This window comes from Phoxinus phoxinus (assembly GCF_949152265.1).
Source record: "Phoxinus phoxinus genome assembly, chromosome: 18".
NCBI classification, from domain to species: Eukaryota; Metazoa; Chordata; class Actinopteri; order Cypriniformes; family Leuciscidae; genus Phoxinus; species Phoxinus phoxinus.
The window spans coordinates 12,888,386-12,901,999 of record NC_136893.1 but is presented as its reverse complement, the minus strand read 5'-3'; the positions used below and the strand labels follow the sequence as shown (position 1 = coordinate 12,901,999).

Below are 13,614 nucleotides of genomic sequence, written 5' to 3'. Positions count from 1 at the left end.
TGAATGCGAACCGGGCATCTGCCATGTTGACGTTATCATGTGACCTACGACGCGTTATCACAAGTGCAACAACTTAAAAGATTTGAACGACACGTTTAATTCATCTATCTGTAAATATCTTGATATTGATTAAACTCGCTCATTTTATGGTCTTTTTAAAGAAACTGCTGCCCATTTATTTTGAGAATACATTTAGGGTTGATTTAAGTTCTTATATTTAACCCTACTTATGTGACCCACCGTTTTATCCTTAACGATATTATTTATTTTTATTACGAAATCCCAAAATTGTCATCTCTTGAATATGTTGTTAATTTCTTTATTTTATATCCAAACATTTTCATCCACAAGCAAAAGTGGCTTACCGTGACAAATACTGACCGATAATTAATTATATTACTTTTTACTGAAAAAAATCAATAAAACAAACAAAATGTAATGTATGTCATATGACATATAGCTATGCATGAATACACATATCTACATTTTCATTCAAACAATTAATTAAATAATGATATTTTATTTACTGACAACAATGATAAATATTAATAAAGGAGTAAATGAATGAATGAAAGTCACCATCACACAATAAACAAATGCAAGTCAACACATGAAACAAAGCTTTATTCAAACTACAATCATGTATATAGGCTACAGGCACTGAACCACATCTACTGCCATCTCAACACAGCGGTTCCCCTTCTGCGGCTTTATTCTGATGAACCAGCCGACCGCCAGAGGTGAGCCGTGCCGGAGTGCCGGAGGTTGTTGCGTGATGTGTTGTGCTTCACAATCTGAGGCAATAAGGGCCGGTGGAGTGATGGAGGGTCTCGTCCATGGCACGATCTCCAGGATTCAGCTCTGTGCTCCTCATCCTCAGTGCTCACACCAGTCTGCTGACATTACAGATCCTACCAAAATGCACAAACATAACACAAAAGCAGTAGTTTTAACAGCACAATGTCATTTGATTTCAGTATTATTTAGCAGACAAGAACGCTTTTTTTCCACAAATGCCGCCATCATCTTTCCTTGCAGGTCCTGCTCCACCACAACAGCTGAGCAGCAAATGCACAGAAATCAAGAATCAGAAAGGTGCTGTAATAGCTCTGTTTGAAATTACAATAATTAAAATAAACTACAACTTAATATTTAAATTATTATTAATTTCTGTAGTATACTCACTCAAAGCCTTTGATGACAGCCTTCAGCTTCATGAGCCTCTCTCCACCGGATAAACCCACATCTGTTCTTCTGTCCCTGTAACATCCAGACAAGATTCACATAACCTCTGTGATTTATGAGCTCAACACTACATTTACATGTTGAGGTTGTTTTAACTTTTTATCCAACATACATGTTCCTCAATTTATCAACAGTACTAATGGACAAATAAAATAGATAACTTATGTTTAGGTACTTTATAGATATGTTCTACATAATAGCACACATATCACTCAGATGTATATTTCATGTTGTGATGTGCTCTTCTGCAATACTTGATACTTGAAAAAGATGTTCCTGTCAGATGTAAATAGACGTTTAAAATAAGCGTCGTTAAGATGTTTATGGTTTATGTAAATCCACGTTAGAGACGTAACTTACGTGTCCTTACTGGAGCTCCTGTCAGCTAGAGCTAACGTTATACATAATAAAACGTGTTTTACAGCCAAATCACAATCATACTATACTGTCTAACTCCTTTACACCTTCAACAGTTAAAACGTTTACTCTATAGTAGTTTAACACATGCAATTTTAACACAAGGAACCGTGTTTACTCACATTTGAAACCCCCCGCGTCGCTGATCTCCGTGATGTTTGATAATGACGTATCCTCTCGCGTGGCCTCCTGGGATAGAAGAGTATCCACCGGTTGAGCACTCAAAAATCTGGCTGGAAGCAGTAAGCCATCCGGGAACTTCTCGCCTACTCTTTTATAAATACTGATGTTTCGAACGTACTGCTTCCTTCACATACTGTTTTCGCCTACTATATAGTAGGAAAGTAGGCATATTGGAACGCACTTAAGTCCGAATCTCGCGATAATTAGTACGTCACCCAGGTAATTCTCGCCTACTCTTTTGGATTCATACATACTTTTTCGCTCGCCTACTCTTTTTCCCATACTAAATAGTAGGGAAGTATGCGGTTTGGAATGCAGCCATAGACTGTAAAAAAAAGAAAGCCTGCTTCTTCTTCTTCTATCTTTTATTGGCAATCGCACTAAACAGTGCATTACTGCCATCATCAGGTAGCTTGGATCAGAAACATTTTCCTATTCCTCTTAAAATTTTCTAACCATCCCCACTACTACTACACACACACACACACACACACACACACACACACACACACACACACACACACACACACACACACACACACACACACACACACACACACACACACACACACACACACACACACACACACACACACACACACACACACACATATAGGGTGAATTGCTCTAGTGTTTGTAGGTCCCACACATACATGAATGACAGTGAAACTATAAGTTAGAAAAAGCTGTGGTGTCATGTTATCAAAATCACATGACCTATCAAATATCCAATCATATTTGAGGGTGGAGCAATCATCAAACAGGAGACACCTTGTGTGAAGACCATCCGAAGGTTAATGACATAGAGTTTTAACAAATTTGATATTAAGGAGTTAAATACATTTTAAACAAAGCAATCCTGCTACTTTTTAGCCTAATATGCTTATGAAATGTTTGTCCATCAAAAAATAGTGGAACTTTGTGTGCATAATCTATATATTTTATATTTTTATAAAATTTCCTAGTGTCCCACATTAGGAAATGTGGTTTCCAAATCCGGGACAGCATGATCAGCCTAATGTGGGACAGTACTAGCCTGGCCAGCCAGACTTACATCAAGATGTTTAAAAAATACAAAATACATTTTGCTGCCGCTAGGGGCGTCTAGATTTCTAGGCTAGGACAGTACTTCAATGAGTCAAAAATGTGTGGTGGGGCATGATTTGTGGGACAAACATGGTTATTTACATGGTTTTAGTCTTGTAATGCAATATTTGAATACTGTTAATGCAGATTTGTACAGTCATGTTTATTTTTTTATTCTTTTTTCCTTTTTGTGTGTGTGTGTCTCTCTCTCTATCTCTCTCTCTCTCTCTGTGTGTGTGTGTGTGTGTGTGTGTGTGTGTGTGTGTGTGTTTGTGTGTGTGTGTGTGTGTGTGTGTGTGTGTGTGTGTGTGTGTGTGTGTGTGTGTGTGTGTGTGTGTGTGTGTGTGTGTGTGTGTGTGTGTGTGTGTGTGTAAAAGGTAGGTAGTTGACTTAAAAGGAAAAATAGCGCTGAATTTAATTTAAAAACGCAGTAGAAAACCAATAAAGCCATTCCACTTTATTTTATGCATCTAATTAATTCAATTAAATGTATTTCAGATCACAATGGCAAAGGTGAGAAAGACAGGGACAGATTGTCAGATGCAGAAAGAAAGGCAGAAGCAGGGAAAGGATAAGTTGTTAAGTAAACCGAACTAGATAATAAGATGTATTATCGGTCTGATGATGTTCAGTTATCCATGTTTCATCCATCCATAACCAAGAAAATTATTAACTAAGATTTAAGAGAGAATCTAAAAAAAATAAAATAAGATGTTACTATTCTACATATATCAATGTGATTTTTGGTCTTTTATCATAGATTTTTAAGTGTCCCATATTGGGGACACAACTGTCCCACATTAGGAAAGCTGCAGATTGTCTCAGACGACTTGCAATAAGAGCACTAATATGTCTATAATTTCTCTTATGAATGGGTTATCTGAATTTTCTCTTTTGATTTGATTAGGAAACATACTGGGGTTTTTAAAAAAGTATTGGGTGTGGATTTAATGTTTTGGTTACACATCGCAATATGTCACAGAAGTCTGAAGTGCAGAAAATGTCCCACATTAGGGCAATTCACCCTATATACAAACACATATACACATACATATAATACATATATATAATAAAAACCAGCTCCTCCAGATTCCACCCCTTTAACTCCCAATAATTCACTATATTCGTATTTTCCTAAAATTAAATAAAATAAACCTAAAATTCTCGGGACAGGAGCATGTGTCCAAAGTTTAATCTTAACCGTTCTATTTCATCAGATACGATCTGTAAACAGGGCTTTAAGTGTAAAATACCGAACTTGTCCTTTAAGAAGTAAGATGAGTAACAATACATGGACTAAAAACATTGAGGACAATAAAAGAACAAACAAAATAAAACGGATAAAAACACAATAAAAAAACAAAACAAGGGCTAAATTCCCAGATAGACAAGCAGACACACAAGCAGACAATACAATATTCCTACTTAATGGATTAATTATTTTATTTTTTATGGGTTTAATAACCAACTTTTTATTGAAGATTTAAAATGATAATAGGAAGAGCTCAACAGTTTAAAGTTTAAGAGTAATTTCCCATACAGTTCTTAGAAGGGCACGGCCTGTAATCTGTGGAACTCCCCCTGGTGCAGTAGTTGTGCATATCACTAATTTTTGAAAAGTAATCACATAAATACTTGGGTGCCAGATTATTTCTTATTTTATACTAAACACAGTTTAAGTTGAGAAACCCTCTCCTCCACTCTGAGCCACCCAAGACTGGAGAAATGGTCAGGAAGAAGATGAGTTCTAGAATGTAATTTAAGGATCACTCTAATTAGTTTATTTTGACAGATCTGTAACTTCTTTGAGGCCTTTAGTAATGCCTGTGTACCAAGATGTACAGGCATAGTCAAGATGACATTGAACAAGCGCATCGGCCAGGATTTGTAAGGTTTTACTATCTAAGAGGCTAGATATTCTTGCCAGGAACTTAGTCCTTTGGCTTACCTTGAGATAATTTTTCGATCCATAAGCTCCCCTGATAGTTTGTTATCTAGTATACAGCCCAAGTAATAACTGCTTCATTGGCTGTAATTTCAACATTAACTACGACTACCCTAAACCCCATAGCTTTTTTCAGTTTATCTCCGGACCCAAAAAGAATTGACTCTGTTTTGCCAAGGTGGAGAGACAGCTTGTTGTCTGTTAGCCAAAACTGAGGTTAATGAGTTCTGAACTAAGCAGCCTTTCCACCTCTGAGTTGTCTTTATGAGAGACTAGAATAGCTGAGTCATCTGCAAAAAAAGAAAAGAACAAAAAAAACAAAACAAAAAAGAGAAGGACCCAAAATTCTCCCCTGGGGAACTCAAGTTAATTTAAGTGGTGAGGACAGAAGTCCCTTCCACATCTACCACATGTTCTCTGCCCACCAGGTATGACCTCACCCACTGAGGAGATGCAGGAGAAAATCCTAGGGCTTTTAGTTTGTTCAAAAGGACATCATACTGAACCGTATCAAAGGCTTTTTGAAGGTCTATTAACACCATGCCACAATAATTCCCCTTTTCTACCTCTTTCCTAATAAAGTCTTTAAGATAAAACAGACAGGTATCAGTGGAATGGGCTTTTCTAAAGCCTGATTACCATTGGAAGTCAAATAAAAGGTTATGTTCTGCTAAATAACTAACAATTTCTTAATAAATGATCCTTTGCACAATTTTTGATATTGAACACAAGATAGATACAGGTTTTGTATCTATTTGATTAAAAAAATTGTTTGTCAGATCGTTGTTGAAGCTTCCTGTGTTCGTGCCTGTTCCTGTGTTCCTCGTGTTTCCCGTCTCACTGATACTGGATTGCTTCTCCCGCTCCCACCACTGGTTCACCGTCTTCACTTTACTCTGCTCAGGATTGTCACGTTTTCCTGCTGTCTGTGTTCCTGCCTGACCTGCATTCCTGGAGTGACGTATCTGCCTACGCTGAGTTCTTCACGTGATCATCTGTCTGTTCTGAGTTTCCTGTGTGAACCACTGTTAATAAATTATCATTGCACTTGCTATTGCTTCCGTCCTATTTATCATTACACCAAGATATCATTATTTATCCAAGGCTGTGATCTTTGTTTAATCCTGGTCTCTTTTAATGGGGCTATCTTGTCAAGTATTTCCAAGAAAATAGATTGAAAGCAATCCCATGCTGTATCAACATCACATACATTGGAAATTTCCATCCAATTGATATCATTAAGAATGTCCTGAAAGTTATTAACATTATACCCTTTTAAACTTCTGCTCTTCACAGATTTGTACAATACAATTACTTGTATTGCTAGCAGAATAGCCATCAGTTCACATGTATATACTGACAGTTGATCACTTATTCTAGCTTTTTTTCTTTATCTGTAACTTTGGAACATTGACTGCCACTCCTCTCTATCCTTTTTTAGAAGCATCTATGTATGTCTGTATATTACAGTATTTCCGTGCTTAAGCCCTAAATATTCCTTTGTTCTTATTACTTCCATCTCACTACATCGTCCTTTTTGTCTTATCTTCAGTAAAGTTAAATCTACTATTGGCTGAGGAAGAATCCAAAAAGGGTAATGTGGGTGCATCACTCTTGGTACATATATATTTACTAATCCCCATCTCCGTAATATCTCCTTGAACAACCAATCCAAAACTCTTTTGTTTATTCATTCCTGGTTCCCAACATATTCCTATATTCTTTGTTGGATGTACTTCATCCTGCCCTTAACTGTTGCCTTCTAATATCAAGTGGTATTTCATTTAGCTCTACTTGCATTGCATTGGTGTTGTTGGATATGCCCCACAGCAAATTCTCAATGCTTGCGCTTGTATTCTGTCCAATTTCTCTAATTGAGATTTTGCAGCCATCCCATATGATATATCCATAATCTAGATCTTATCATTGCTATATAAACTGTTTGTAGCGCCCCTCTATCTGCTTCCCACTCTTATCCTGCCGTACATTTCATTACATTTAAAACTCTTTTACACTTACTCACTACCTTACCTATATGTTCTTTCCATGTAATTCTAGCAGCCACATTCCTAGAAATCTAATTGATGTCACTCGTGCCATTTCTTATATATTCTTAACTTCCATTCATTATCTTTCTTGTTAGAAAATATAATAGTTTGTGACTTCTCCACAGAGAACTTAAATCCCCAATTGTATGACCATTCAACTACCTCATTCACAACCTTCTGCATTTCCCCCATAATATACTTATTGTTTCTTCCTCTGAACCACAAAGCCCCATCATCTGCAAATAATGATCTTCCAACACTCCTATCCACCTTACTAAATATATAATTTATCATTATTATTAAAAGCACTGGACTCATTACACTTCCCTGAGGCGTGCCATTTTCTATTATTCATGAAATAATCTCCTATTCTCACTCTTATTGTTCTTTGTTTAAGGAAATCACTAATCCAATTAAACATTCTTCCTCCTTTCCTCATCTTCTCCAATTTTATCATCAGACTCTCTCTCCATAACATGTCATATGCTTTTTCTATATCGAAAAATACTGCTACTGATTCTTTATTTGATAGAGCTCTTTTATTTCTTTTTTCAAAAAATATCTGTCCGTTATCATTCTCTCCATCACTATGAGATGTAATGCTATTGGTCTAAAATTGTGGTAATATCCCCATTTACCAAATTTTATAATAGAACTCTAACATCACGTTCAATGATTCCTCGCTTAACTGCTTAATCATATAATAGCTGATTTCATCTTGACCAGGAGTTTCTCTCATTCTCCTCAGAGCTTGTTTTAGTTCCGTCATTCCAAATGGAACGTCCATTGTATTATCTCTTTGCTGGAAAGCCTTCACTGTGGCAAGCTGTTTTCATGTTTCCGGCAGCTGCATTGCTCTTCGTAATAGACCTTATTTACAGCAGCGCCATCTCATCCAAATATGACCAAAAAACAAAACAAAGATTTGGATCAGTTAACCTAAAAAAAAAAGTGGTCCTAAAGCATTTTTTTAAAATAGTTTACTGTCATTTTCAATGACGTTTAGCCTTCTTTTACCTCAATTACACATGTTGTACTGTATGAATTGTGGATGGATTTATAAACATTGAGAAACGTTGAACAGAAATAAACATGACTCTAAAATAAATAATGAACAGAAAAATAAATATTGCATATAAAATTATATCAAAGTATAAACTAACTTTTGCAATACAGTTACACTACCCTAAATTAATAAAAAGATGTGCTGTCCCAATCACCCAAATATTACCCAAAAAAGGGGTTTTGGCTCAGTTTACATTTTTTAAATATTTAATGTATTTTTGGATTGTTTTGCTGATGACATTTTTTTCAATTTCAGTTGAAAAAAAACTCTTGACAATTAGTGATCAGCTGTATACTGATAAAATACTGTGGATCCCTTTGAAAACACGGCTAGTCACAGCCTCACTTTCATACCTGTCATGGCGCTGCTCTGAATAAGGTCTATAGAACTAGTGTTTATGCTTTATTTCCACCACAGCTGAATAAAAAATATTATTCTTTAAGTCATAATAATGAGAAACTTAATTCTGAGATAACTTTGTTTCAAACTTATAATGAATTAACATTTTATAATAATAAGAAAAGTGCCTATAAATCTTTAACTACACAACTATTATTATTTTATTAAGCAAATCCATTAATTACCATTCTTGTGGCTCATAGATGTGAGTAGGCCTAGTGTAGGAGTAAGAGTAGGAGTTTTTTTTAGGTTTTTTTATTGAAAAATCAGAAGCCAAGAACAAGAAGCTAACAATTTGACAAATATCAGTAAATGAGGTATAAAGCACAAATGCCAAAGCCTGGTTAAATTCACATATTCATGACAATTATAGCAGATCGTCAGACGCGTCAAACAGACAATATTAAGCCTAAATGATTAAAACATGACAGTAATAAATGCATTTGATCACTGTATAGTTATTTCAAATCTGCTATTGTAAAAACAAACATGTTCTGTGATATGCATATATGAACAAAGTAGTCATTCACTCTATTCAAAGTCTTCTAAAGCCAAAAAAAATCAAAAAAATAACAGACTACTTTTTGTTAGGAACCGGTCACTCACTAAAAATCTTGCCTGTTCAAATCTGTTTCAGTAATGATAATTGTCCACACCAAAGCATGAGGAGAATAATTATTATTGATCAGTTTTATTTCTAGATCTGTGGCATTGAGTTGTACCACTCAAATTGTATCCAATGCACCTGGTAGGCCTGCTGTAAGCCAATCATAAAAAGACCCAGCTGTTTCACAACAGCCAGATACCATTGACAGATACCTTATAAATAGAGCTTATAGTAGATGGTTGCTTCCACTCCATTCCCTACTTTGACATGTATTAGCTTACATGAATATGTCATAGCAAACAGCTTCAAGATTAGCTCTAAGATAAACAGACCGACATAAAAGAGTTTATTCAATGTTGAATGTGCGGAAGTTTGAACAGGATTTGACAGCAAGAATGAAAGGAATGAAGGGGTCATTCAGCTCGCTAGTTCTATAGTCAGGGCACTTATCAGGGAGTTGGCCATTTTAAGGGTTTTTTCAATCACAAAATCCTGCCAGTGCACTGAAACGTTCACTCAAAATTGCCACAATACACGGTGAAAACCAGGTAGCATCAATGCTCACATGTTCCCTTATCGCAAGTTCTATAGCTCTAAACATAAATCACGTGAGCCAACTCACTACACATACTGACACGCGATAAATGTTTTTTTTAAATACAAACCATTATTTAGGCATAACTATATGTTAGCATCACATACATCACTTTACAGGTAATGTGCAGTATACAATTATACAATTTATTTACGGCTGAAATGTTGCATGTAAATCATGTAACAAGCAAAGTATTCATCATATTGTATACATTAAAAAAATCTGGAGGACATCGAGAATTTCAACAATGGGATTTTTGATAATTCTGAAAATAACGTAAAAAAATATTTAATGTTGCCTCAGTATATATGATATACAGGGATTTATTTTAAGAGGAAATGTGTAATGCTGTTAAGTTTCCTGCATCAGTGACAAAAAACTGCTATAAAGGTGTCACGTTATGGGTTTGTTCATGTCATGGCTCCATGTCTGTCATGTGATTCCCTGTTAGTCATGTGATCCTGCCATGTGTTCCTTTGTCTCTGATGTGTCATGTTGTCATTGGTTCATTGTTCACAGGTGTCCCTTGTCTCGTAATTAGTCTTGTATGTATTTAAGCCCTCATGTTTGCCATGTGTCTTTGTCAAGTATTTCCTGTAGACCACTGTTTGTAAGTCTTTGTTCATGGTTAGTCTTCATTTTGAGCGTTTGTTTTATGTTTGATCTTGATATGTGTGAATAAACTGCACTTGGGTTCTCTACAACTTGCCTCCAGTGGATCCCTTTTACAAAAGGATTCTTAAGATATTTAAGGACTTGCTGACCTGTACTGTACACCCTTCACATATCGTAATTAGATTTTAAAAATCATTTGAATGCAATTTACAAATGTAGGGTACTCATATTATTCGTACATTGTGCAATTTAATTCCAGACTTGTTCACTGGTTTCTCACATTTAACCGATTTAGATGCTCTTGAGTTTACTGGTTTATGGATCCATCTGGGAAACTTTGAGCCGAGAGATGAGATTCCTTGATGCAAAAGAAGGTAGTGTACTGTGCTGTGATAAACACAAAACATGTGTATCATCTGAATCAGTATTCCTGTAACACGGTAACTAGTTAAGAATAAAGCTAATTAATTGTGCAACTGCCATTCAGATCAATGACAAAAAGTACCGTATTTGTTATGGGAGGCCAATATGTGCTAGTCTTTCTTAGTCTTTGTCCGGTGTTAAATGTGTACCTGACACTTTGTGGAATATTTTGCTGTGTGGCAAGTTATGTTGTAATTATAAAGTGATGTGTTTGGGATCCTTGTTTACAGGAATACCATAAATAGACAGAAAAGAATGCTTTTGGGCCCTCCAAAATCTGTTTTATTTACCCTTTTCTGTTCCATCAAATTACAAAAAGTTTATTTCAGACAACTTCAGATCTATGCATTTCATGAAATTATAGATTGTCCTTAAAATAAATCTCAGTACTATACTAAAGCATGGCATTCTGTTTCTAGATACAATTATTTGTATTTCAAACACAATAATCCAAATGGAATAATTTAGTATCAAACTCACCTTCATTAGACAGAAAGAGGGAAGCAGCACAGAGAAACTGCAACTTAATCCCAGTCTTTCAACGTTGGTGAATTTGCCTAAAATAGTTCCAGAATAATTTGTTTTCTGTTGCTCAAAAACAGAGACTATGGGACAACAATGGACATTCTTGGGTTCAAGATGATTCATACTGTTGGTGACGTGCTCCATGTAGAAAAAAACGGTTATTTCCTATGAGATGACTGGAGTCATTTCATGCGAGTGAAGTTTGGTTATATTTGGACTTCATCAGACAATAAAAGGGGTTTATGTCTTCAAACTTTTTTATTTTATAGTTTAAATGTTTTTTTTTGTTTTTTTTTTGCAGAAATATATCATACAATCTCCAAAGCGTAATGTTAATAATAAGAAAAGCTAAAAAATATGTAACTTTACTCACACACACTGAAGCTCCTTCAGAATTTGTGTATGTACAATGCTCGTACAACTACAAACATGAAAACATGGGACATGATGGGTGGGACAAGTGGAAATCCTCTCTCTCATGTACCCAGATCCGCTGAAAATGCAACTTGGAAAAATGTTCTCCTAACAATTAATTAACACACAAAAAAATAGTAACTTGAACAACGTTTTTTTATTATTATTATAGGAGGAAACAAATTATTATTTTGTGTAAACTGCCAAAATTGCAGCTTAAAAAAATATATATATTTTACTGGTCTAATATAAGCTGTTGCTGCCATTCATGTTAGCCAGCTGTAATATTGTTCAGAGTTCATATTTTGGATCATTTTGATATTTGTGTCTTTCTTGAGGTATAGGCTATGCTGGGCATCTCACTGCAATGCTAGTTTCAAGAGGTAAGTAATGAAAAGCTCAAATTATATCAAGCCCATATATTGAAAACAAAGATGAAAAGATGAATACAACTAAATGTGAAAGAACAACAGACAGATCTTTAAACAATCTTTAGTTGCCTTGTCTGCCTACTCACTAGACCAAATAAATCACTAAACATTTTATTTACCTGCATGTCATGTGACCATTTACTGACACTAGAGACCAGGCTGTGAACATATGGATGTGTTGTAAAGTTTTTGAAATATATAGTAAAAATCTCAAGTACTTCAAGTGAATATTTGCAATAAAAGGGGTTCCGTTGACAAAAAAGAATCTCTGCATTAAATGAACAAATTTGTCGGAAACCATTTGAGTTGGACAGAATAGAGTTGCAAATATATATAAAACACTATGGTATTGAGAAAAATCCATCTTTACATTCCCTATAGCACTCATATTAATGACATTAATTGCATTAATGTTGATAGCCTATCTGCTTGTGATGTGAGCATCGTGTGATATTCTCTAATATACTGTACAAAGTGAATACATAATCTTTTTTTAAAATATATATATATATATTTAAATAAAGATAGCACACTTAAAGCTGAAATATCTAAACAAGTTTGAATGTACCTTGTTTATAATAAAGACAAAAAATATCAATTCAGTGCTGACATACAGTAACTTGACATGAAGTTAAAAGAATGCAAACAGTACATGCACACCATGAATAAAAACACACTGTAATGAAGATGTGACTATGGTTCTCAGTCAGATGTGTTTGGGTGTTTGACTTCAGTCAGATGTGTTTGGGGTGTTTGACTTCAGTCAGATGTGTTTGGGTGTTTGACTTCAGTCAGATGTGTTTGGGGTGTTTGACTTCAGTCAGATGTGTTTGGGTGTTTGACTTCAGTCAGATGTGTTTGGGGTGTTTGACTTGAGCCATACGCCTTCTGGATGTTGATTTTGAGCATGTGAGCACTACATATAAGATTGTAATCATAACTGAGAAGAGAAGCCGACGAAGACACTCATACCACAGAGGTAAGCCAGACCAAGACCTAGAGCAAGATCATAAGAGTTTTCAGCCTTCTAACGTACATGCGTTTGTTGAAATTGCATTGAAACGATTATATTTTTCAAAATGTTTACTATTAATACTCTTGTTCCACAGAATGAAGTCAGTCATATTTGGAATTAAATTATGAAATAAAGTATGAGTTTTCATGCATAGCTTTCTGTTCGTGTCTGACTAACTTACGTCGTGTTATTCTGACTCTGAGTTATTAAGGTTTTGGGGTGGAATATTTAGTTGTGTCTCAGGAATTCTTACCACATAATAGACCCCAACCCATTGACAGCTTTATTTGGGGTTGTTCCGGAAAATGTTCAACTTACAGCTTTAGAGATGGATACTATTGCACTTTGCACACTGTCTAGACGACTTATACTAATTAATTGGAAGCTGCCATTTCCTCCAACCTACCGTCAGTGGGGTTTTCACCTTTTGCCCTCAAACTTGAAAAGATTCATTTGGAGTTAGAATGAAACCCGATCTTTTCTTGACATCTTGGAGCCCTTTTTTAGATTATTTTAAGGAGACAAGCTTTGGATAACTTTTCTTTTCTTTTCTGGTTTATTTAGTTGTTTATATGTATATGCATATGTTACTGAGATTAT

At 35.3% G+C, this 13,614-nt stretch overlaps 1 protein-coding gene and 1 long non-coding RNA gene across 3 annotated transcripts in view; both read right to left on the bottom strand.

Annotated features, from left to right (window-relative positions):
- Positions 1 to 13,614, bottom strand: part of LOC306985304 (complement component receptor 1-like protein) — an 88,519-nt gene that overhangs the window by 38,837 nt on the left and 36,068 nt on the right. The gene's annotated exons all lie outside the window — the stretch shown is intronic.
- LOC306985821 lies at positions 599 to 2,218 on the bottom strand. Of its 2 annotated transcripts, none has more exons than XR_013794868.1 (3): positions 1,785 to 2,137; positions 1,186 to 1,260; positions 599 to 1,058 (listed from the first exon to the last, which is right to left on the bottom strand). It is a non-coding gene; the product is annotated as an uncharacterized lncRNA (long non-coding RNA). The 2 variants fall into 2 exon arrangements; XR_013794867.1 differs by having other exon boundaries at positions 609 to 911; positions 1,785 to 2,218.